The sequence below is a fragment of the Bos taurus genome, chromosome 7 (genome assembly GCF_002263795.3).
Source record: "Bos taurus isolate L1 Dominette 01449 registration number 42190680 breed Hereford chromosome 7, ARS-UCD2.0, whole genome shotgun sequence".
Lineage (NCBI taxonomy): Eukaryota > Metazoa > Chordata > Mammalia > Artiodactyla > Bovidae > Bos > Bos taurus.
This window is the reverse complement of record NC_037334.1, coordinates 93,903,573-93,926,904: the sequence shown is the minus strand read 5'-3', so window position 1 is coordinate 93,926,904 and position 23,332 is coordinate 93,903,573. Positions and strand designations below refer to the sequence as shown.

Genomic DNA, 23,332 nt, shown 5'->3' with positions numbered 1-23,332 from the left:
GCATCTTTTAATTTCATGGCTGCAGTCACTATCTTAAGTGATTTTGAAGCCCCCAAAATAAAGTGTGTCACTGTTTCCATTGTTTCCCCATCTATTTGCCATGAAGTGATGGGACTGGATGCCATGATCTTTGTTTTCTGAATGTTGAGCTTTAAGCCAACTTTTTCACTCTCCTCCTTCACTTTCATCAAGAGGCTCTTTAGTTCTTCACTTTCTACCATAAGGGTGGTGCCATCTACATATCTGAGGTTATTGATATTTCTCCCGGCAATCTTGATTCCAGCTTGTGCTTCATCCAGCCCACCATTTCTCATGATGTGCTCTACATATAAGTTAAATAAGCAGGGTGACAATATACAGTCTTGACGTACTGCTTTCCTGATTTGGAACCAGTCTGTCATTCCATGTCTAGTTCTAACTTTGCTTCTTGACCTGAATACAGAGTTCTCAGGAGGCAGGCGAGGTGGTCTGGTATTCCCATCTCTTGAAGAATTTTCCACAGTTTGTTGTGATATACACAGTCAAAGGCTTTGACGTCGTCATTAAAGCAGAAGTAGATGTTTTTCTGGAACTCTCTTGTTTTCTCGATGATCCAATGGATGTTGGCAGTTTGATCTCTGGTTCCTCTGCCTTTTCTAAATCCAACTTGAACATCTGGAAGTTCACGGTTCATGTACTGTCGAAGCCTGGTGTGGAGAATTTGAGCATAACTTTGCTAGCTTGTGAGATGAGTACAATTGTGCGGTAGTTTGAGGATTCTTTGGCATTTCCTTTCTTTGGGATTGGAATGAAAATTGACCTATCCAGTCCTGTGTCCACTGCTGAGTTTTCCAAATTTGTTGGCATATTGAGTGCAGCACTTTGACAGCATCATCTTTCAGAATTTGAAATAGCTCAACTGGAATTCCATCACCTCCACTAGCTTTGTTCATAGTGATGCTTTCTAAGGTCCACTTGACTTCACATTCCAGGATGTCTGGCTCTAGGTGAGTGATCACACCATAGTGATTATCTTGATCATGAAGATCTTTTTGTACAGTTCTTCTGTGTATTCTTGCCACCTCTTCTTAACATCTTCTGCTTCTGTTAGGTCCATACCATTTCTGTCCTTTATCGAGCCCATCTTTGCATGAAATGTTCCCTTGGTATCTCTAATTTTCTTGAAGAGATCTCTAGTCTTTCCCATTCTGTTGTTTTCCTCTATTTCTTTGCATTGATTGCTGAGGAAGGCTTTCTTATCTCTCCTTGCTATTCTTTGGAACTCTGCATTCAGATGCTTATATCTTTCCTTTTCTCATTTGCTTTTGGCTTCTCTTCTTTTCACAGCTATTTGTAAGTCCTCCCCAGACAGCCATTTTGCTTTTTTGCATTTCTTTTCCATGGGAATGGTCTTGATCCCTGTCTCCTGTACAATGTCATGAAGCTCTGCCCATAGTTTTTCAGGCACTCTATCTATCAGATCTAGGCCCTTAAATCTATTTCTCACTTCCACTGTATAATCATAAGGGATTTGATTTAGGTCATACCTGAATGGTCTAGTGGTTTTCCCTACTTTCTTCAAGTCTGAATTTGGCAATAAGTAGTTCATGATCTGAGCCACAGATAGCCCCCGGTCTTGTTTTTGCTAACTGTATAGAGCTTCTCCATCTTTGGCTGCAAAGAATATAATTAATCTGATTTCGCTGTTGACCATCTGGTGATGTCCATGTGTAGAGTCTTCTCTTGTGTCGTTGGAAGAGGTGTTTGGTATGACCAGTGCATTCTCTTGGCAAAACTCTATTATCCTTTGCCCTGCTTTATTCCGTGTTCCAAGGTCAAATTTGCCTGTTACTCTAGGTGTTTCTTGACTTCCTACTTTTGCATTCCAGTCCCCTATAATGAAAAGGATATCTTTTTTGGATGTTAGCTCTAGAAGGTCTTGTAGGTCTTCACAGAACTGTTCAACTTCAGCTTCTTCAGCATTACTGGTTGGGGCGTAGGCTTGCATTACCGTGATGTTGAATGGTTTGCCTTGGAAACGAACAGAGATCATTCTGTCATTTTTGAGATTGCATCCAAGTACTGCATTTCAGACTCTTGTTGACCATAATGGCTACTCCATTTCTTCTAAGGGATTCCTGCCTGCAGTAGTAGATATAATGGTCATCTGAGTTAACTGGAATGACACCCATTCCAGTCTATTTTAGTTCGCTGATTCCTAGAATGTCGACGTTTACTCTTGCCATCTCCTGTTTGACCACTTCCAATTTGCCTTGATTCATGGACCTGACATTCCAGGTTCCTATGTAATACTGCTCTTTACAGCGTCGGACCTTGCTTCTATCATGCGTCACATCCACAACTGGGTATTGGTTTTGCTTTTGCTCCATCCCTTCATTCTTTCTGGAGTTATTTCTCCACTTACCTCCTGTGGCATATTGGGCACCTACCAACCTCTTTCAGTGTCCTATCATTTTGCCTTTTCATACTCTTCATGGGGTTCTCAAGGCAAGAATACTGAAGTGGTTTGCCATTCCTTTCTCCAGTGGACCACATCCTGTCAGACCTGTCTACTATGACCTGCCTGTCTTGGGTGGCCGCACATGACATGGCTTAGTTTCATTGTGTTAGACAAGCCTGTGGTCCGAGTGATTAGATTGACTAGTTTTCTGTGATTATGGTTTCAGTGTGTCTGCCCTCTGATGCCCTCTTGCAACACGTACCGTCTTATTTGGGTTTCTATTACCTCGGACGTGGGGTATCTCTTCACGGCTGCTCCAGCAAAGTGTAGCCACTGCTCCTTACCTTGGACAAGGGGTATCTCCTCATGGCCGCCCCTCCTGACCTTGAACGTTGAGTAGCTCCTCTTGGCCCTCCTGCACCCGTGCAGCCACTGCTCCTTGGACATCGGGTTGCTTCTCTTGGCCGGCTCCCCTGACCTTGGGCGTGTGGTAGCTCCTCCCGGCCGCCACCCCTGGCCTTGGGCGACGGGTAGCTCCTCTCGCCTCGCTTCTGCGTGGTCTGTCGCAGCCGTCGCGCTTATAGTGCTTAGCCACGGTGTAAAATACTTTTACGGAGAAGGCAATGGCAACCCACTCCAGTATTCTTGCCTGGAAAATCCCATGGACGGAGGGGCCTGGTGGGCTGCAGTCCATGGGGTCACTAGGAGTTGGACACGACTGAGCGACTTCACTTTCACTTTTCACTTTCATGCATTGGAGAAGGCAGTGGCAACCCACTCCAGTATTCCTGCCTGGAGAATCCCAGGGTTGGCGAGCCTGGTGGGCTGCCGTCTATGGGGTCTCACAGAGTCAGATAGGACTGAAGCGACTTAGAAGCAGCAGCAAAGTACTTTTATATGTTACTGGATTGAATTTGTTAATATTTTGCCAAGTATTTTAATCTATATATTCATAAGGGATATTGGTCTATAGTTTTGCATTCTTGTAGTGGTTTTTTCTGGTTTTAGTACCAAGGTAATGCTGGCCATAGAGCATGAGTTGAGAAGTGCTCCCTCCTCTTCTGTTTTTGGGAGGATTTGTGAAGTGAGTGAAAGTCACTCAGTCCTGTCCAGCTCTTTGGGATCCCATGGACTGTAGCCCACCAGTCTCCTCTGTCCATAGAATTCTTTAGGCCAGAATACTGGCCTAAAGTGGGTAGCCGTTGCCTTCTCAGGGAATCTTCCTGACCCAGGAATTGAACTAGGGTCTCTTGCATTGAAGGCAGATTTTTTTACCAGCTGAGCTACCAGGGAATATTAATTTTTGGAAGATTCATCAGTTAAACCATCTGATGTGTGCTTATCTTTGTGAGAAAGTATTTTGATCGTTAATTCAATCTGCTTTCTTCTAATAGGTCATTTCATATTTCTTAGTCCCCAGTCATTTCAGAACTTCATGTCTTTTTAGGATTTGTCTATTTCATCTAGGTTATAAAATGTAATAATGAACACTTGTTTATTATATCCCCTTATAATCTCTTTATTTCTGTAATTTTAGTAATAGTGTTCCTCCTTTCATTCCTAATATTAGTAATTTCAGTCTTACCTCTGTTTTTTGTGTATTTGTACAGTATGTGTGTATTTGTCTGTGTGTGAGTCTAGCTAACGCTTCATCAATTCTGTTCATCTTTTCAAATAATCTTTTTAGTTTCATTGATTTTCTGTATTTTTTCTGTTCTCTTTTTATTTATTTCTAATTTAACCTGTTATTTTCTTCTTTCTGCTTGCTTTAGGTTTAGCTTGCTCTTCTTTTTCTAGTTTCTTACAGTTCAAGGTTATGATATTGATTTTAGATTTCTTTTTTAATATAATTATTTAGCCTGCAGTTTCATTTTCTTCTGATGTGTTTGTTTGACTTTGATTTTAGGGTAATACTATCATCACAGAGTGAGAAAGGTTTCTTTCCTCTGTTTTTAAAATGAGTTTGTGAAATGTTGGTATTATTTTATTTTTTTATTTCATAGAATTCACCAGTGAAGACCTTGGATCTTTGTTTTTCCTTGTGGGAAGATTTTAAATTACTGATTCAGTCTCTTTACTTGTTTTAGATATGCTCAATTTTTACATTTCTTCTTAATTTGGTTTTGGTCATTTATATCTTTCTAAGTATGTGTCCATTTCATCTGTATGTCTACTTTTTTGGCATAAAGTTGTTCATTGTGTTGTTTTATAATCTTTTCAGTTTCTGTATGACCAGTAGTGCTATCTTTTTCATTCATTATTTTGGTGATTTGTGCTGTTTTTCTTTTTTTTCTTGCTCAATCTAGCTAAGTATTTGCAGTTTTGTTAACATTTTCAAAAATCAATTTTGACTTTTGCTGTCTATTGCTTTTCTCTTTTCTGTATCATTTATTTGTGCTGTAATCTTTATGTTGCCCTTCTTCTTCTTACTTTGCATGTGGTTTGTTCTACTTTTTCTAGTGTTCTGAGACTGAATCTTTGTGTTTTTTTGACCGCACCGAGTCTTCATTGTGGTATGCAGGTGCTTTAGTTGGAGCATGTGGGATCTAGTTCCCTGATCAAGGCTTGAACCTGGGCCCCCTGGCATTTGTAGCGCAGAGCCTCAGCCACTGGACCTCCAGGGAAGTCCCGTGAAACTGAATCTGAAGCTACTTGGTTGAGACCTTTCTTTGTGTTTATTTCTTTGTTTATTTTTGGTGTGGTGGGTCTTTGTTGCTGTGTGTAGGCCTTCTGTAATTGTGGCGAGTGGGGGCTGCTCTCTAGTTGCTGTGCAGGCTTCTCATTACAGTGGCCTCTTTCGTTGCAGAGCACAGGCTCTCGGGCATGCAGGGTTCAGTAGTTGTGGCTTGCAGCGTTTCTTGCCCTTTGACATGTGGAGTCTTCTTGGACCAGGGATCAGACCCATGTCCCCTGCATTGGCAGGTAGATTTTAACCCATTTACCACCAGGGAAGTCCCTTCTTTTTTGATACGTGTTTCAAGCTATAGATTTCCTTCTACAGCTTTTTGTGTGTCTCATAAAATGTGACACATTGTGTTTCCACTATAATTTAGTAAACAATACTTTCTAAGATCTTCTGTGATTCCTTTTTGACTTGTTATTTAAATGTTCTTTAATTTTCAAATATTAGGAGTTTTCTAAGATTTTTTTAATGCTATTGATTTCTGAGTTAATTCTGTTGTACTTATAGAACATACCTTTTATGATCTTATTGCTTTGAAATTTATGGTACTTTTTATGACCTGGAATATGATCTATTTTTGAAAAAAAAAAATTGACCTTTGGGAAAAAATGTGTATCCTGCCATGATTAAGTGGAGTAGTCTATATGTAGAAATTAGATTACGTAGATTGATAGTATTCAGATCTTCTGTACTTTTCCTGATTTTCTGTTTAATTCCATCAATTACTTAGTGCAGAGGATTTAGGTATATAATTATAATTCTCAAATGGTCTCAAATTTCTTCTTTCAATTCTCTCATGTTTTGCTCCATTGATTTTGAGGTGCTGTTTTAGGTGCATGCGTGCTAAGTCACTTCAGTCGTGTCTGATTCTTTGCAACCGTATGCACTGTTGCCTTCCAGGCTCCTCTGTCCATGGATCCTCCAGGCAAGAGTACTGCAGTGGATTGCCATGCTCTCCTCCAGGGTATCTTCCCTACCCAGGGATAGAACCCACGGCTCCTGCGTTGCAGGCTGATTCTTTACTGCTGAGCCACCAGGAAAGCCCTTTAGGTGCATATATATTTGTAAATATAGTATCTTTCTAATGTATTGACCCTTTTATATCCATTTTTCTCAAATACTATTCCTTGAAGCTTATTTTGTCTAATTTTAGTAGCTCCAACTCTTATGTGTACTGTTTGCATGGCTTATCTTTTCCATCTCTTAACTTTTAATTTATTTATTCTCTTTGAGTGAAAAATATGTCTGTTACAGATGATACATGGTTGCATCTTCCTTTTTTATCTAGCCTAACAATTTCTGCCTTTTAATTGAGGTATTTAGACCTTTAACATTTAATGTATTTGTGGATGTGATCAGTTTGCATTTTCCATATTACTTTGTTTTTATATGACTTATCTTTCTTATTTCTTTCCTCTACCTTTGTTGCCTTCTTTTATATTAGATTCGTATTTTTAATATAGTCATATTTTAATTTCTAGTGAAACTTTACCTTTTAAAAAGTTATTTTCTTAATGTTTGCACTAGAGAATATAATCTACATCTTAATTTACCAGAACAAGCTTAAGCATTTAATATCAACTAAATTTTCATAAAATAGAGAAATTTTGTTCCAGCATAGTTTTATTCCTTTTTCCCATTTCTATTATTACCATGTGTATTACATGTCTACATGTTTTAAAATAAACAATGCATTATTATAGTTATTGCTTTATGCAACTTCTATCTTTTATAGAGTTCAGTTAAAAGAAACAAGGTAACATTTTAGAGAGTCTTTCTATTAGCCCACATTTTGCCATTTCTGGAACTCTGTTTATTACTGTGGATTTAGGTTACCATCTGATGTCATTTCCTTTCAGTTTGAAGGATTTCCCTTAATATTTTCTTATACATGTCTGTTAGTAACAAATTCTCAATCTTTATCTTCAGTTTTAAAGTGATGGCTCTATTTTGCTTTCAATTTAAAGGTAGTTATTCTTAATTAACTTATATGCAGAGTACATCATGAGAAACGCTGGACTGGAAGAAACACAAGCTGGAATCAAGATTGCCAGGAGAAATATCAATAACCTCAGATATGCAGATGACACCGCCCTTATGGCAGAAAGTGAAGAGGAACTAAAAAGCCTCTTGATGAAAGTGAAAGTGGAGAGTGAAAAAGTTGACTTAAAGCTCAACATTCAGAAAACGAAGATCATGGCATCTGGTCCCATCACTTCATGGGAACTAGATGGGGAAACAGTGGAAACAGTGTCAGACTTTATTTTTCTGGGCTCCAAAATCACAGCAGATGGTGACTGCAGCCATGAAATTAAAAGATGCTTACTCCTTGGAAGGAAAGTTATGACCAACCTAGATAGCATATTCAAAAGCAGAGACATTACTTTGCCAACATAGTCTAGTCAAGGCTATGGTTTTTCCTGTGGTCATGTATGGATGTGAGAGTTGGACTGTGAAGAAGGCTGAGCGCTGAAGAATTGATGCTTTTGAACTGTGGTGTTGGAGAAGACTCTTGAGAGCCCCATGGACTGCAAGGAGATCCAACCAGTCCATTCTGAAGGAGATCAGCCCTGGGATTTCTTTGGAAGGAATGATGCTAAAGCCGAAGCTCCAGTACTTTGGCTACCTCATGCGAAGAGTTGACTCATTGGAAAAGACTCTGATGCTGGGAGGGATTGGGGGCAGGAGGAGAAGGGGACGACAGAGGATGAGATGGCTGGATGGCATCACTGACTCGATGGACGTCAGTCTGAGTGAACTACGGGAGTTGGTGATGGAGAGGGTGGCCTGGCGTGCTGCGATTCATGGGGTCGCAAAGAGTCGGACACGACTGAGCGACTGATCTGATCTGGTCTGATCTGATTCTCAATATAGGATACTTAGTGGACAGTTTTTTCTTTCAGCATTTTGAATTTCTCATTTCACTGACTTCTGGCCTCCATTGTTTCATGGATGCTCACATTACATGAGCATTTACTTTTCCCTTGCTGCTTTTAAGATTTTCTGTTTGTCTTTGTCCATCAGTGGTTTGATTATGTTGGAATATCCATCTCTTTACATTTGTCCTGCGTGGGATCTGTTGAGCTTTTGATGAGTACATGAATGGTTTTACAAATTTGGTATATTTTTTATTCTTTATTTTTTCATATATATTTTTTCTATCCCTTTTTGTGTCTCCATTTTTTTCTGAGATATTCATTACATGCTTTTTGATATGGTTATGATTATCCAAAATGTATGAGTCTTTGCTCATTCTTTAAAAACTATTTTTTCTCTTTGTTCTATTTATATGCATCTATTTTAAATTCATATTGAAATGCAAAGTCAAGTCTACCAGAGGAAGTGTTACTACAAACAAAGTTAGTGGAGGTGATAGAATTCTAGCTGAGCTATTTCAAATCCTAAACGATGATGCTGTCAAAGTGCTGCACTCAATATGCCAGCAAATTTGGAAAACTCAGCAGTGGCCGCAGGACTGGAAAAGGTCAGCTTTCATTCCAATCCCTAAGAAAGGCAATACCAAAGAATGTTCAAACTACTGCACAATTGCACTCATCTCACATGCTAGCAAAGTAATGCTCAAAATTCTCCAAGCCAGGCTTCAACAGTACGTGAACTGTGAACTTCCAGATGTTCAAGTTGGATTTAGAAAAGGCAAAGGAACCAGAGATCAAATTGCCAACATCCACTGGATCATCAAAAAAGCAAGAGAGTTTCAGAAAAACATCTACTTCTGCTTTATTGACTATGCCAAAGCCTTTGACTGTGTAGATCACAACAAACTGTGGAAAATTCTTCAAGAGATGGGAATACCAGACCACCTGACCTGCCTCCTGAGAAATCTGTATGCAGGTCAAGAAGCAACAGTTAGAACCAGACATGGAACAACAGACTGGTTCCAAATCAGGTAAAGAGTATGTCAAGGCTGTATATTGTCACCCTGCTTATTTAACTTATATGCAGAGTATATCATGAGAAATGCTGGGCTGGAAGAAGCACAAGCTGGAATCTGTATTGCTGGGAGAAACATCAATAACCTTAGATACGGAGATGATACCACCCTTATGGCAGAAAGTGAAGAGGATCTAAAGAGCCTTTTGATGAAAGTGAAAGAGGAGAGTGAAAATGTTGGCTTAAGGCTCAGCATTCAAAAAATGAAGATCATGGGATCCAGTCCTATCTCTTCATGTAAATAGATAGGGAAACAATGGAAACAGTGAGAGACTTTATTTTCTTGGGCCCCAAAATCACTGCAGATGGTGACTGCAGCCATAAAATTAAAAGACTCTTGCTCCTTGGAAGAAAAGCTATGACCAACCTAGACAGCATATTAAAAAGCAAAGATGTTACTTTGCTGTCAAAGGCCTGTCTGGTCAAACCTATGGTTTTTCCAGTAGTCATGTATGGATGTGAGAGTTTAACCATAAAGAAAGCTGAGCACCTAAGAATTGACACTTTTGAACTATGGTGTTGGAGAAGACTCTTGAGAGTCCCTTGGACTGCAAGGAGATCCAACCAGTCCATCCTAAAGGAGATCAGTCCTGAGTGTTCATTGGAAGGAGTGATACTGAAGCTGAAACTCCAATACTTTGGTCACCTGATGTGAAGAACTGACTCGCTGGGAAAGATTGAAGTTAGGAAAAGTAGACGACAGAGGATAAGGTGGTTGGATGGCATCACCGACTCTATCATGAGTTTGAGCAAGCTCTGGGATTTGGTGATACCAGGGAGGCCTGGTGTGCTGCAGTCCATGGGGTCGCAAAGAGTCAGACACAACTGAGCAACTGGCTGAACTGATTTTAAATCCACTGGTCTTCCTTGGTAGCTCAGCTGGTAAAGAATCCGCCTGAAATTCAGGAGGCCCAGGTTTGATTGCTGGGTCAGGAAGATCCCCTGGCGAAGGGATAGGCTAGGCTACCCACTCCAGTATTCTTGGGCTTCCCTGGTGGCTCAGACAGTAAAGAATCCTCCTGCAGTGCAGGTGACCTGTATTTGATCCCTGTGTTCAGAAGATTCCCTGGAGAGGGCATGTCAGCCCACTCCAGTATTCTTGCCTGGAGAGTCCCCGTGGACAGAGGAGCCTGGAAGGCTACAGCCCATTTGCTCACAAAGAGTTGAACATGACTGAGCCCTAAGCACAGCACTTTTAAATCCACTAATCCTTCAGGTCATCGTGAATGTGTTGTCAGGTTCCTAAAGTGAATTTTCACTTAATATACTTTCAAGTCTAAAATTTCCATTTAGTTGTTTTCCAACATTTTTTCTCATTATTGAGAATTTCATTTTTTTAAATTCATCATTGCCTTACTTTCGTTTTGTTTTTTAAGTGTGGTCACCTTTGGTTCATTGAATTTATTTATAATTCTGCTTTAAAGACTGTGTTTAAATTCAATATCTAGAGATACCCAGTTTCTATTGGCCACTTTTTCCCTCCTTGCATATCTTATAATATCTTGTTGAAAAGTAGATACTTTAGATCATATATTGTGGCAACTCTGGATTCTGATTTTTTTTTTCTCCCTGTTACTGCTTTATTTGCTTGTTTTTTTGTTTAGTAATTTGCCTAAATTAAATCAGTAACATCTATTTCCCTTGTGATAGGTAGCCACTTATGTACTTTTTCTTTATTTCTTTTTGAGATTCTTGTTATTAGTTTTACATTTGGCTTCCTGGGACTTGCCTCTCTCTCTGTGAAGCTTAAATGATAAGCTGATGGCCAGACAGTGAATGTGCGCAAACACTTCAAGTCAGTAAATTATCTGTCATCTGCTCATGAATCTCTGTATTGATAGAGGAACACATTTAAAATTTACATTGTTTTCAAGTGTTCCCCACTTTGGTTCCTACTGAACCCTTTCCCATTTCCTCTGTGCTGTGATTGTTCAGCCTCAGCAATGCGTGGGTAGCTTTGTTCCTCTCAGGCCTCCATTGGACATACTCTTTGCCATAGTCAAGAATGTACTTGCCCCAAGGGTGAACATAACTTGGATTAATAGAGCTGTTGACTCTCTGTGCTCGCTCCCTGTTGTAAGGCCATCACTTCCAGTGAAACACTGCAAAAGGCTGGCATCACCCACCACTCAAGTACCACTGAGCCCCCTTTGACCTCTGCAAAGTTCTGGTGATCTTCCCCACTCTGGAAGAACCTCTGTACTCACTGAATTGTGGTTGGTATCGACAAGAGCACCTCTCGGCTAGACTACGACAGGGTCCTAGTTTTCTTACCTAAAAATGAGTAGTTTTTCAGATATCAATACTCCTCAAATCGTTATCTTCCTTTGGTCTATTTATGGGTGACGGGGTGACTAAAATGGTTGTATTTGTCAGTTTTATCTAGCTCTAAGGTTTGACTTCTCTCCATCTTCTTTTGGGGCACATTTTTGTTTTATATTGGTTTTCAGATGTAAACACAAAACAAAACGATTTTATTCAAATGCCCGATAGTCCTTGGCTGTGCTTTCATATTACAAAGAAGCAAGTCCAGAAGCTGCCTAGAAACTACATTTGGGTGGCACCGATTTGATGGTACAGTTTGCTTTAGAGTGAATAGGCGGGTAACCATGATTATGCTGGAAGTCTGCTGAAGCCAGAACGAGGCAGATTTTTCTATGGAGGCACCCATGCTACCTTTCCTAGTACTCTGTTCTATATATAGCAGTGTGTATATGTTAATCCCAAACTCCTAATTTATTCCTCCCCTACCTTGACCTTTTCCCCTTTGGTAGCTATAAATTTGTTTTCAGATTCTGTGAGTCTATTTCTGTTTTTGTTCATTTGTATCATTTTTTTAGATTCCACATGTAAGTGATATGATTATTTTTCTTTGACTTAATATGACAATCTCTAGGTCCATCCATGTTCCTGCAAATGGCATCATTTCATTCTTTTTATGGCTGAGTAATATTCCATTGTATATACGTACCACATCTTCTTGGGTCCTGCTCTCATCTGTTCTTTTCAGGATTTTCTGTGTGTTTAGTCACGCAGTCATTTCTGACCCTTTGTGACCCCATGGCCTGCAGCACACCAAGCGTCCCTATCCTTCACAATCTCCTAGAGTTTGCTCAGACTCGTGTCCATTGAATTGGTGATGCCATTCTGCATTGCCACGTTTCTTCATAGTTATTTTTTTAGTGGATTATGAACCCATTTTTAAAGAACAGTTTGTTGTATTTTTTTTATTATTATTGTAGTGGTTATTATTATTTTAGTTACTGCCCTTTCTCTTTCTTTACCTGATTCTGTACCCCACATACCTTTGGGTTTACATTTTCTTTTACCTGTGTACACTCACTTTTTGTCAGGTGAGCAACATTACCAATGTTGACAGTTTCTAGAAAAGTAAGTCTTGATTTTTTTCCCTTGGTCAGCTGTTGAAAGTTATCATTGAAGGACAATTCACTCTATAGGCTGACATTGTCATCAAGAAAGCAATTTCAGTTATTTATGGTTTTGCATGAAATCTTGTGATTTCAGATATGGAGTATAGGTAATACGTTGTATCTCTATAATGGCTCCCTAAAGTGGGCGTCTCCACTTAGTTCTTTAACCAAACTGAACCATGTCGCGCATTAGAATTCCTCTGTTTTCTATTTTGTTCAGATTTAGTTCGTAGACTGGCCAAATTGTCACTGAGGCTTTTCGCCTGTTTCTGATGAAGTTTTAGCTGGATATCAGCTTGGATTAATATATGTTAGTAATGTTTAAGCACTTGTATTGCAGATAGCAGGGAAAGGCAAGAAGTATGAGAACAATCAATAAATATTGAGAGAAATATCTAGAGCCTTCTTCATATTAGTTTTATAGTTGAGGTGGCTCAAAGGGTAAAACGTCTGCCTACAATGCAGGAGACCAGGGTTCGATCCCTGGGTTGGGAAGATCCCCTGGAGAAGGAAATGGCAACCCACTCCAGTATTCTTGCCTGGAGAACCCCACAGATGGAGGAGCCTGGTAGGCTACAGTCCACAGGGTCGCTAAGAGTTGGACACAACTGAGCGACTTCACTTTCAAGCCTAATGAAGAGATCATTCTGACTGATCACAAATCATCAAATAGCTTTTTTTTTTTCTATTAAATAATATACTTACTGTTTGACTTCTTTTCTTTTCCTTTTAGTAAGGCAAGATAAAGAAATAATTATAGATTTTGGAATGTTCATAATGTCAAGCTACAGAAAAGTGTAGTAAGAGTTTTACAGATATCCTGGGTAAACATATCGATGTACAAAATTACACAAATATAAACAAAACATGAAAAAGCCCTTGCAAAGAGATATTATTTATAGTAACATTCAAAATATGAAGTTCCTGGGAACAAATCTAACATAACGAGATGTGCAAAACTCCCATGAGGAAATAATAAAGCATTATTTTGTGACAGTAGAACCTCAATAAGTGGAATGATATGTCATACACATGGCTTTGGGAAATAAGGTTTTATAGGTGCCCAGTTGGATCAGTTCAGTTCAGTTGCTCAGTCGTGTCCGACTCTTTGTGACCCCATGAATTGCAGCACGCCAGGCCTCCCTCTCCATCATCAACTCCTGAAGTTCACTCAGACTCATGCCCATCGAGTCAGTGATGCCATCCAGCCATCTCATCCTCTGTCGTCCCCTTCTCCTCCTGCCCCCAATCCCTCCCAGCATCACAGTCTTTTCCAATGAGTCAACTCTTCACATGAGGTGGCCAAAATATTGGAGTTTGAGCTTTATCATCATTCCTTCCAAAGAAATCCCAGGGCTGATCTCCTTCAGAATGGACTGGTTGGATCTCCTTGCAGTCCAAGGGACTCTCAAGAGTCTTCTCCAACACCACAGTTCAAAAGCATCAATTCTTCGGTGCTCAGCTTTCTTCATAGTTCAACTCTCACATCCATACATGACCACTGGAAAAACAGTAATCCAAGTCTATGTCCCAACCAGTAATGCCCAGTTGGATCAGTTCAATCAAATTTATGTGTATTTCCGAGGGGAGGAGAGACTACTTGACAAAAGATTTAAAAATTATATAGAGAGACAGAGGCCAAAAAACAAGAATGACTGCAGTGTATTTTGATGCAGGCAAAGTCAGGTAGATTGGTGGAACCTCAGTAGTGACTGTTTAGACCACAGACTCACCTCTTTCGTGACTTTACTTGGGAGGTTATTAGAAACACAGAATCTCAGGTCCTGACCCCAGATCAGCTGAGTCGGAATCTGCTTTATCAAGATAACCTAGAAGAGTGGGGAAATGATTTTTTTTTTATTTAAATTTTAAAATTTACTTTGTAATATTTTGGCCTCATCATGCGGCATGTGGAATCTTAGTTCCCTGACCGGGAACCGAACCATAGTCCCCTATATTGGAAACTTGGAATCTTAACCAATGGACCTCCAGGGATGTCCCAAATATGGCTTTAAGAAACAGTTCTGGGCAACTGGTAATTAAACAAGAAAGCTCTAATTGTACTGAAAGGTATTGCTTGATTCATATGGTGCAGCCATCCCTTACTGTCTGTGATCTACGTTTCTTTAGGAACATTTGAAAACTCAGTGATAATAAAAGGGCTACTTTGTGCATATTTTTAAGGTGCGTCTGTTATCCATGTGCCAATACTCTATGAGTCGTCTTGTTAATAAGCTTCTTTAAGGTGCCCCGACTTCAGGATGTCTTTATGTGTTTCTAGCATCTCTTGGATCGAGTCTGTATATCATACCTTAACGGTAGTGCTGTCACTGCCAATGAAATCAGTAATGTTGTGACTGTGCCTCCTCCACGTGGGTGATAAAGCTATATCTAATTATTTTATAGGTGTGCTTTGTATATTTGGGAAAAAAGCTGCTGAAGACACTGACGAAAAGGCAGCTCTTCTACTGACACCTCAGAAGGAAATAAGTTACCACCTACGTTAGGATTAGAAGACCAGCTCATTCTTAGAATCTTCTGAAACAAAATTAGGTAAGAAATGCTTTTCATCATATTTTAAATGACTTGTCCTCCATCTTCCCAGTTTGCTTGAAAGCTTCTATAATTCTATTCCTTTGGCCTCGAAGAGAAATGCAGTTAGCATTTTCCTCTAGGAAGGCAGCATGCCAGCCAGCTGTCAGCTTTATGATGTACCTGATCTCCGATGTCAGGGGAAGCACAATTCAATTTTAAAGTAAGTCTTCTGCGCACTACTGCAGCAGGGCTGCCAGCATCTCTCTTTATGTTCCTTTCTTTGAAATTCTCCCTTTTCCTCAAACAGTATAGTTTTATTTTTAAATCCTTTGTGTAAGATGAAACTAGCACTAGCTGACTTTCCTTGTCCTTAGCTAAAAATCAATGAATTGACTGAAATTATCTGTAAATACTTCTGCTACCCTTTCTCATTTCTAGAAAATAAAGTACCACTGCTTATTTAACTTATGACTTGTCTAAACATGTTGAAAGCATTGACTATAAGGCATAACACTCAGACTCTGAAAGAGAGAACTGTGACAAGTTCAGTCAAAAGGGAAAAGAGGAATAATTTATAAAAGGTGCTGCAGATAATGATGCCAGCCAGTTATTTTAAAATGCATCCATCTCACCTTTTAATGAATTAGATTTGTCAACAGGAAATGTTTTATGCACCACTTCTAATAAAAGTGGCATGCTAGGAATGCAGTGCTTTGAGGTTGGCTTCTTCAAAGCTTCAGAGTATCTTCAATTCAAGGATATTTTTTAAATAATAGATATTAAAAGTATATTTAAATAATATTAAGGTTGTGACACAAACACCAAATGACAAAATTCAGAGGTTTCAAAGCAAAGGCTGACATGCCATCACTTTTTCACATAGTAACTGTTTTTTAAATTAGGAGTGTAACAGACTGATTTGGGGATTGTGTGTCAGTTTAACTTTAGATTCTCTTGTTGTTTTCGCTGGTGTCACAACCTTAATGTCAGCTTTTCAAATAGGTTTCTACATTTTCTTTGGTTCGGGGTCATTAAAAAATGCATATGATGAATCTGAGAGGCATAAATAGGTCACACTGAAGTGAAATTCCTTGACTCTCTGGTACTGAGATACAGCTATTACCTGCCTTGTAAGTGGAAAAAGTTAGCTCAGGCATTTGGTAAATTTCTGTTTTTCAAAATTTTGATTCAGACCATTGTAAGCCCAAATGACAAAACATGATGTTGGTATAATTGTGTTCTTGTTCTTCTAATCCAAACCACCCAATTTTGTTGATTATAATCCCTAGATATTAAGAATCATAATTCCCACAGGTGATTGTTTTTTCACTTAGAATACAAGTTAATCCTGACAATTATTTCAATAGAAATATACTTATTCAGTATAATTAAGTATAGGTAACTCTACCTTAAATTTTTCCATATGCCAGCCTTTTATATAAACACTTTTATGCAGATTTGGGGGCAAATGTGATTTTTTTTTTAAAGGTAACACTTGTTTAGAAAGCAAATATAAAGTAAAAATCTGTTGTGTTGGGTTGAATGTTTAAAAAAAAATTCTCATACCCCATTGGACATTCAAGGAGGAGCATGGAGCCTTCCTTACTCCCTTCTGCAGGGAGAGAGAGAAGGGAAAGAGGAGACAAAAATAATTCTACCCATTTCCTTGATTCTTATCTGTCATGATCTCATTGGGCAGGTCATATGCTGAATATGGTTTTAATTTAGAAAAATAAATATCAGAATCTGTCTCACAGTTGTCTTTTTCATCACCCACGTTAGAGAAATGAAAAGTGGAAAGAGAGGCAAATTATTTATTGATCTTTTCTGGCTGACTCAAATATATACTGGCCAACCCCAAATATAAGACTTCATATTTCATATCTTCTCCTTCACTGACTCTCCAGCTTTTACCGTTCCTCAGTTCAGTTCAGTTCCATCGCTCGGTCGTGGTCCGACTCTTTGCGATCCCATGGACTGCAGCATGCTAGGCTTCCCTGTCCATCACCAACTCCCGGAGCTTACTCAAACTCATGTCCATTATGTTGGTAATGTCATCCAGCCATCTCATCCTCTGTCACCTCCTTCTCCTCCTGCCTTCAATCACTCCCAGCATCAGGGTCTTTTCCAGTGAGTCAGTTCTTTGCATCAGGTGGCCAAAGTATTGGAGTGTCAGCTTCAGCATCAGTCCTTCCAATGAATACTGAGGACTGATCTCCTTTAGGATGGACTGGTTGGACCTCCTTGCAGTCCAAGGGACTCTCAAGAGTCTTCTCCAACACCACGGTTCAAAAGCATCAATTCTTCAGTGCTCAGCTTTCTTCACAGTCCAACTCTCACATCCATACATGACTATTGGAAAAACCAAAGCTTGACTTGATGAACCTTTGTTGGTAAAGTAATGTCTCTGCTTTTTAACTTGCTGTCTAGGTTAGTCATAGCTTTTCTTCCAAGGAGTAAGTGTCTTTTAATTTCATGGCTGCAGTCACCATCTTCAGTGATTTTGGAGCCCAAAATATAAAGTCTCTCATGGTTTCCATTGTTTCTCCATCTATTTGCCATGAAGTGATGGGACCAGATGCCATGATCTTAGTTTTCTGAATGTTGAATTTTAAGCCAACTTTTTCACTCTCCTCTTTCACTTTCATTAAGAGGCTCTTTAGTTCTTCTTCACTTTCTGCCATAAGGGTGGTGTCATCTGCATATCTGAGGTTATTGATATTTCTCCTGGCAATCTTGATTTCAGCTTGTGCTTCCTCCAGCCCAGCATTTCTCATGATGTACTCTGCATATAAGTTAAATAAGTAGGGTGACAATATACAGCCTTGATATATTCCTTTCCAAGTTTGGAACCAGTCTGTTGTTCCATGTCCAATTCTAACTGTTGCTTCTTGACCTGCATACAGATTTTTCAGGAGGCAGATCAGATGGCCTGGTATTCCCATCTCTTTCAGAATTTTCCACAGTTGATTGTGATCCACACAGTCAAAGACTTTGTCATAGTCAATAAAGCAGAAGTAGATGTTTTTCTGAAACTCTCTTGCTTTTTCGATGATCCAGTGGATGTTGGCAATTTGATCTCTCGTTCCTCTGCCTTTTCTAAAACCAGCTTGAACATCTGGAAGTTTACGATTCACGTGCTGTTGAAGACTGGCTTGGAGAATTTTGAGCATTACTTTGCTAGTGTGTGAGATGAGTGCAATTGTTCGGTAGTTTGAACATTCTTTGGCATTGCCTTTCTTAGGGATTGGAATGAAAACTGAACTTTTTCAGTCCTGTGGCTACTGTTGAGTTTTCCAAATTTGCTGATGTATCGAGTGTGGCACTTTCACAGCATCATCGTTTAGGGTTTGAAATAGCTCAAATCCTAATAGGAATTCTAGATTCCTAATAGGAATTCCAAATCCCAAATAGGAATTCCATTGCCTCCACTAGCTTTGTTCGTAGTGATGCTTCCTAAGGCCCACTTGACTTTGCATTCCAAGATGTCTAGCTCTAGGTGAGTGATATCACCATCATGATTCTAGCATGAGGTAATTAGGCTGCATTGTATAGTAGTGTGAAAATGCATACAGTTGTATGTGAAGGATTTGGCTAACTCTTCCAAATTTATCTCAACTATACTAGAGCTCTTGCTTGAACAAATGTTTAAAGTCATTATTATTGTTCATACTAATACCAGTTCTGATTTCTATTTGATTAAAATGAATTTTTAAAACAAAAATATCTCTTTCTAAATTCAAAGAAAGCTATTCAAATAAATGAGCTCAGTGCACACCTACAATGTAGAAAAAGCTTTCTGGCATAGAAACAAAATAATCTTTTTAAATAACATAGGCCAAAGCCTTCACACCAATTCATTTAGAACAGTTTCAGATTTATGTAATTAATAAAGTTGGATACTGAGTCTAACATGTATTAAATGTCCTTCAGTGTACAGTGATGTTCTAGTGACTGTCTGGAAAAAAATGATAAGAATTTATTTATTGTTTTGCTACATCAGTCAATTCTGTAAATGGCTTTCTAATATGATACAATATATGCTTTTAATAGTTTTCTATAATATAAAGAGATAGTATTTATTGAGTATTTTCTGTATTCCAGCAGCTGTTCTAAATAGTATCCATGGATTATCTCATGTATCCCTCATAACAACACTGTGTTGATCTCAGTATTTTATAGATATGGTAGAGGCACACAGGAGAACATTATAAAACTAGTAAGTAACGGAGCTAGAATTCCACCACTAGCATTGTTATCCCAGATCTCACACTCTAAGCCCCCACTACTCAAAGTGCGGTCCCCAAGCCAGCAGTATCACCATTACCTGGGAACTTTTCAGAAATGCAGACTCTCAGACTCCACCCCAGTATCACATCTTATATGCTATTGTGAGTATTCCTCATATATAAAGTGCATCGTAAAAAGATAAATAAATGTAAACAGGGATCCAAGCTACCTGGAAATCACTTGTATAAAGAACCAAAAAAAAAAAAAACCTCAACCATAAACAGCAAGTCTTTCTGTCTGCTGGGCAGCTAGCTACTTCTTCATCTGAGGCTTTCTCCCAGTCACATTGTAGCACACTGCCTTTGAATGCAGATTCTGGACAGACTGCCTGTGTGTGAGCCTCAGGTCCTATTTCTAGCTGTAGGACCCTAAGAAAGTTACACAGCTCCCTGTATCTCAGCTTCATGTTCTGGGAATGAGGTCTAAAGCTGTACTTACTTCACAGGGTTGTTGTGAAGATGAAACGAGTTAATCCATGGAAAGGTTTGAAAACAGAACCTGATATCACCTGATATAAGTGATAATGTTTTCTGCTGTAGTTGTTGTTAGTTATGATTCCCATCTTAAAGAGTAGAATAGAGTCTCATCTCATACTTGGTAATAAACTGACAAATATTTTTGTTAGCAGGGCTTACCATGTAAAGGGATATCTTTGCTGTTAGAGTCCAAATCATAAATTTTAGTTTTTGTATTTTCTGCACACTTTTTCCTTGTGGCACTTCCTGCCTGTGAGTTCTCCTAAACACCACTTCATTGTGGTACTTAACTAGTTAAGTCCAGTGCACTCAATTCAAAATCAAAATGAAACATGTAACAGCATAGTGAATTTTTAAATATAGTATATGCTTTTAAACGAAATAAAACTAACGAATGAGGCTTGTATGCCCATTTGGCCAACCACTTGGAGAAGTAATACAAAACTGTCAGAATAAAGTGTCTGTCTAAAGGCTGAATGCTTCAGAAGGTGTTTGTTTTCTTTTGGACATTATTCTGAAGTTGTACGTACAGTTAATCATGATAGTCTTTAGGGGAATAATGGTTTAGTGTGCAGGCACTCACTTAACAGCTATTTAAGATTACATCTAATGTGTGAAGTGAGGCTGCGCGTTCCTGAAAAGTACCTTGAAATCTGATTGGTGGAAGGCACTAAGATAAAAATAGTCGGTGAAAAGAATATCCTGGGAAACTTGTAAATTGTCAATTCTGGGGCACATACCCAGAAAGTTCAGTTCCCTAGGCCTGGGATGAGGCCCACCTGGGTGTTTGAATTTTTAACAAATGGCCAAAGTGATTCTACTTAAATTAGTGTTCTCGAGTACACTTGGAGAACCACTGCAGTGGTGACGAAGACATGGATTAAAAAGAGCTTTTGTTGACTCCCCTTCCTTCTGGCAACATTGTCCTCTTTGGTACTAGTTTTTTTCCGGCCTGTGACCCAACTTTCTAATTTGTCCTCTCCTTACCCCCATAGTGGTTCCCAAGCCAGTCTTTAATTTTTCTGCTTTTCTCTCTTTCTTTTTTACCCTTTCTCAAAGAATATATCTTTTGGATTTATCAGTCATATCTGTGCAGATGGTTCTACAAAATACCCGCAGAAGTCTGTTTAATCTAAAAATCTCTAAGCCAAAATTCAGGTGCTGTAATCAATTTAGAGCCTATGGGCAACATTAAAAGAAAGAAGAAGTAGTTCAGTTTAGTTCAGTTCAGTTGCTTAGTCGTGTCTGACTCTCTGCAACCCCATGAACCACAGCACGCCAGGCCTCCCTGTCCATCTCCAACTCCCGGAGTTTACCCAAACTCATGTCCATTGAGTCGGTGATGCCATGCAACCATCTCATCCTCTGTCATCCCCTTTTCCTCCTGCCTTCAATCCTTCCCAACATCAGGGTCTTTTCAAATGAGTCAGCTCTTCGCATCAGGTGGCCAAAATATTGGAGCTTCAGCTTCAACATCAGTCCTTCCAAGAAGAAGTAGTAAAAAAGAATAAAAAGAAGTAGTAAAAAGGAATAAAATAGGATGAAATGGAATAGATCAAAGCAAGGGAAGCAGTGTTTCATGAGACTCGTTTAAGATATATGTGCACACCTACACGTTAGATTGCAATGCATTTTGTTTTAACCTCATAGGTCATAATTCAAAAAGTTTGAAAGATACTCTCTGAGTTTTGGGCTCCTGGACTTCAGTGTGACATTACAAGCACTGTTTTCCCATGCGTTCCACTCATATATCTGATGCATCTCTATTCTGGATATTACCAATTTGTATAATCCATTCAAAATCATCATGTCTAAAATTGTATTTGTTGTGCATTCTGTTAACATTTTCCTCCTAAGTTTTTTTTTTTTTTTTTAAATCTATTCATAAACTACCATTCCGTTATCCAGGATAAAATTTCAAAATTGCTTTGTAATAATTTAGCCCTTCCTATGTAAATTCCCCGATAGCCTCATCTGACTGCCCTGGCCTGTCCTGTGGCCCAACCAAGCAGAAAACCTTATTGGCAGCCCTTGTAGTCACCCACTTCCCAGGTAGCTTCTTGAAGGCTGCCTTGGGCGTGCCCTGCCTGGTATCTGTGGCTGCCATCCACAAGACTGTAAGAGCCGTTGTCAACAAGATGCCCTGCTCTGTATGATACCCACCTCTCTTAGCTCTTTCTGTTGTAACTGGTCATTTTTTTTTTTTTTTTTTTTTATTGCCAAGGAAGAGCCTCACCCTGGATTTTTACCCTTTGCTGCTTTCTAACGACATATCCACACGTTTACTGGCTCTTAGCATGACCATAGTTTTCACGTCATTTTGTCTGGTGTCTCTGATGACTTGGGTCTAAAGTCCAAGCTTCTAATGCCTGGGACATGTCACACCTGCCTGGTTGTGCTCTTAGCTATAATTGCCTGCCTCGGTCAGCGACCCCAAACTCTTATCTAGTCTTACCTTGGAAAGTCATTTCAAAAGCTGTCTTTCCTTTCCTCACGGTCCCATCCTCTTCCTAGTCATCATCACCTTCATCTGGATTAATTCACTGTCCTTCTAACTGATCCTCCTACATCTCTTCTCTCACCCCACACCAAACCGTCTTAACACCCTGTTTAATAAATATTTGTAAAACAGTAGTCATGTACTGCCTTAGTAAGAAAAAAAAGAAAAAAGCCTTTTATGTAGAATTCTCTGTAGAATATTCTCTGTAGAATATTCTCTGTAGAATAAAAGTACAAATATTTTCCTCCTGCAGAATAAAAGGCCTCAGCACATCCATCTGGCCATGGCATACCTCTCCAATTTTATCTTTCACTGTTTTCATTTGTGAGTTTTCTGTCCTGGTTCCACAAAGCAGTTCTCTATATGCTCCAGGGATGGTCTCACCATTTTCATTACCAGGGCACCCTGTTGGTGGTTGTTCGTGAGTGTGGAGCAGACAGTTGTGGCTGAGGTCTAGCAGTAGGATCCCACTACATACAAAGAAACCTCATGTTGAGGACCTGATTACACGTTGGCAATTAGAAGTTAGAGCCCAGGCTGCAGAAGAAAAGAGAAGTGAACAGGAGACAAACTGATGAATTCCTTCTCTTATTTCCTGTCTGGCTGAGGCCCCTTATAACCTCCGTTCACTAGTTGTTGGATCATTCACAGAACTAGAGAGCGTTTGAGTCTATATACAGGGAGAGATTTAGTGTCTTGCAACTAGGGGGGCCTGTGAGGCTATGGATTTTGTGAGATCACTGGGCTTCCACCTTTATCTTCCTTTTTTTTTGGCAACTTGACTCCTCTCTTTTCTTCTGCCCAAAGGGAATGTCTTACAGAACTTCTGGATCATTTATTACTTGTACCACTCAGTTAATACTACATTAGCTAATGCCTTGTAATATTTGTTTGTTTTTGTTTCTCGTGCGTCAAAAGTAAGACATGCTCATTATAAATTCAAACCAAAAAAGATTATAAAGAGTAAAAATTTCCTTTTCCCTGTTGCATTTTAGTTCTACCACCCACAGCTTAGGACCGCTGGTA

General features: G+C 39.3%; 1 protein-coding gene across 2 annotated transcripts in view; it reads left to right on the top strand.

The window, feature by feature from the left end:
* The window catches only part of MCTP1 (multiple C2 and transmembrane domain containing 1), a 1,071,916-nt gene that overhangs the window by 665,527 nt on the left and 383,057 nt on the right, over positions 1-23,332 (top strand). Inside the window, exon 2 of one of the 2 annotated variants that reach the window (XM_010807608.3) lies at positions 14,912-15,058. The exons of the other annotated variant lie outside the window; for it this stretch is intronic. The gene's annotated coding sequence lies outside the window, so the exon portion shown is untranslated. The remainder of the gene's footprint in view (positions 1-14,911; positions 15,059-23,332) is intronic. 2 annotated transcript variants of the gene reach the window in all.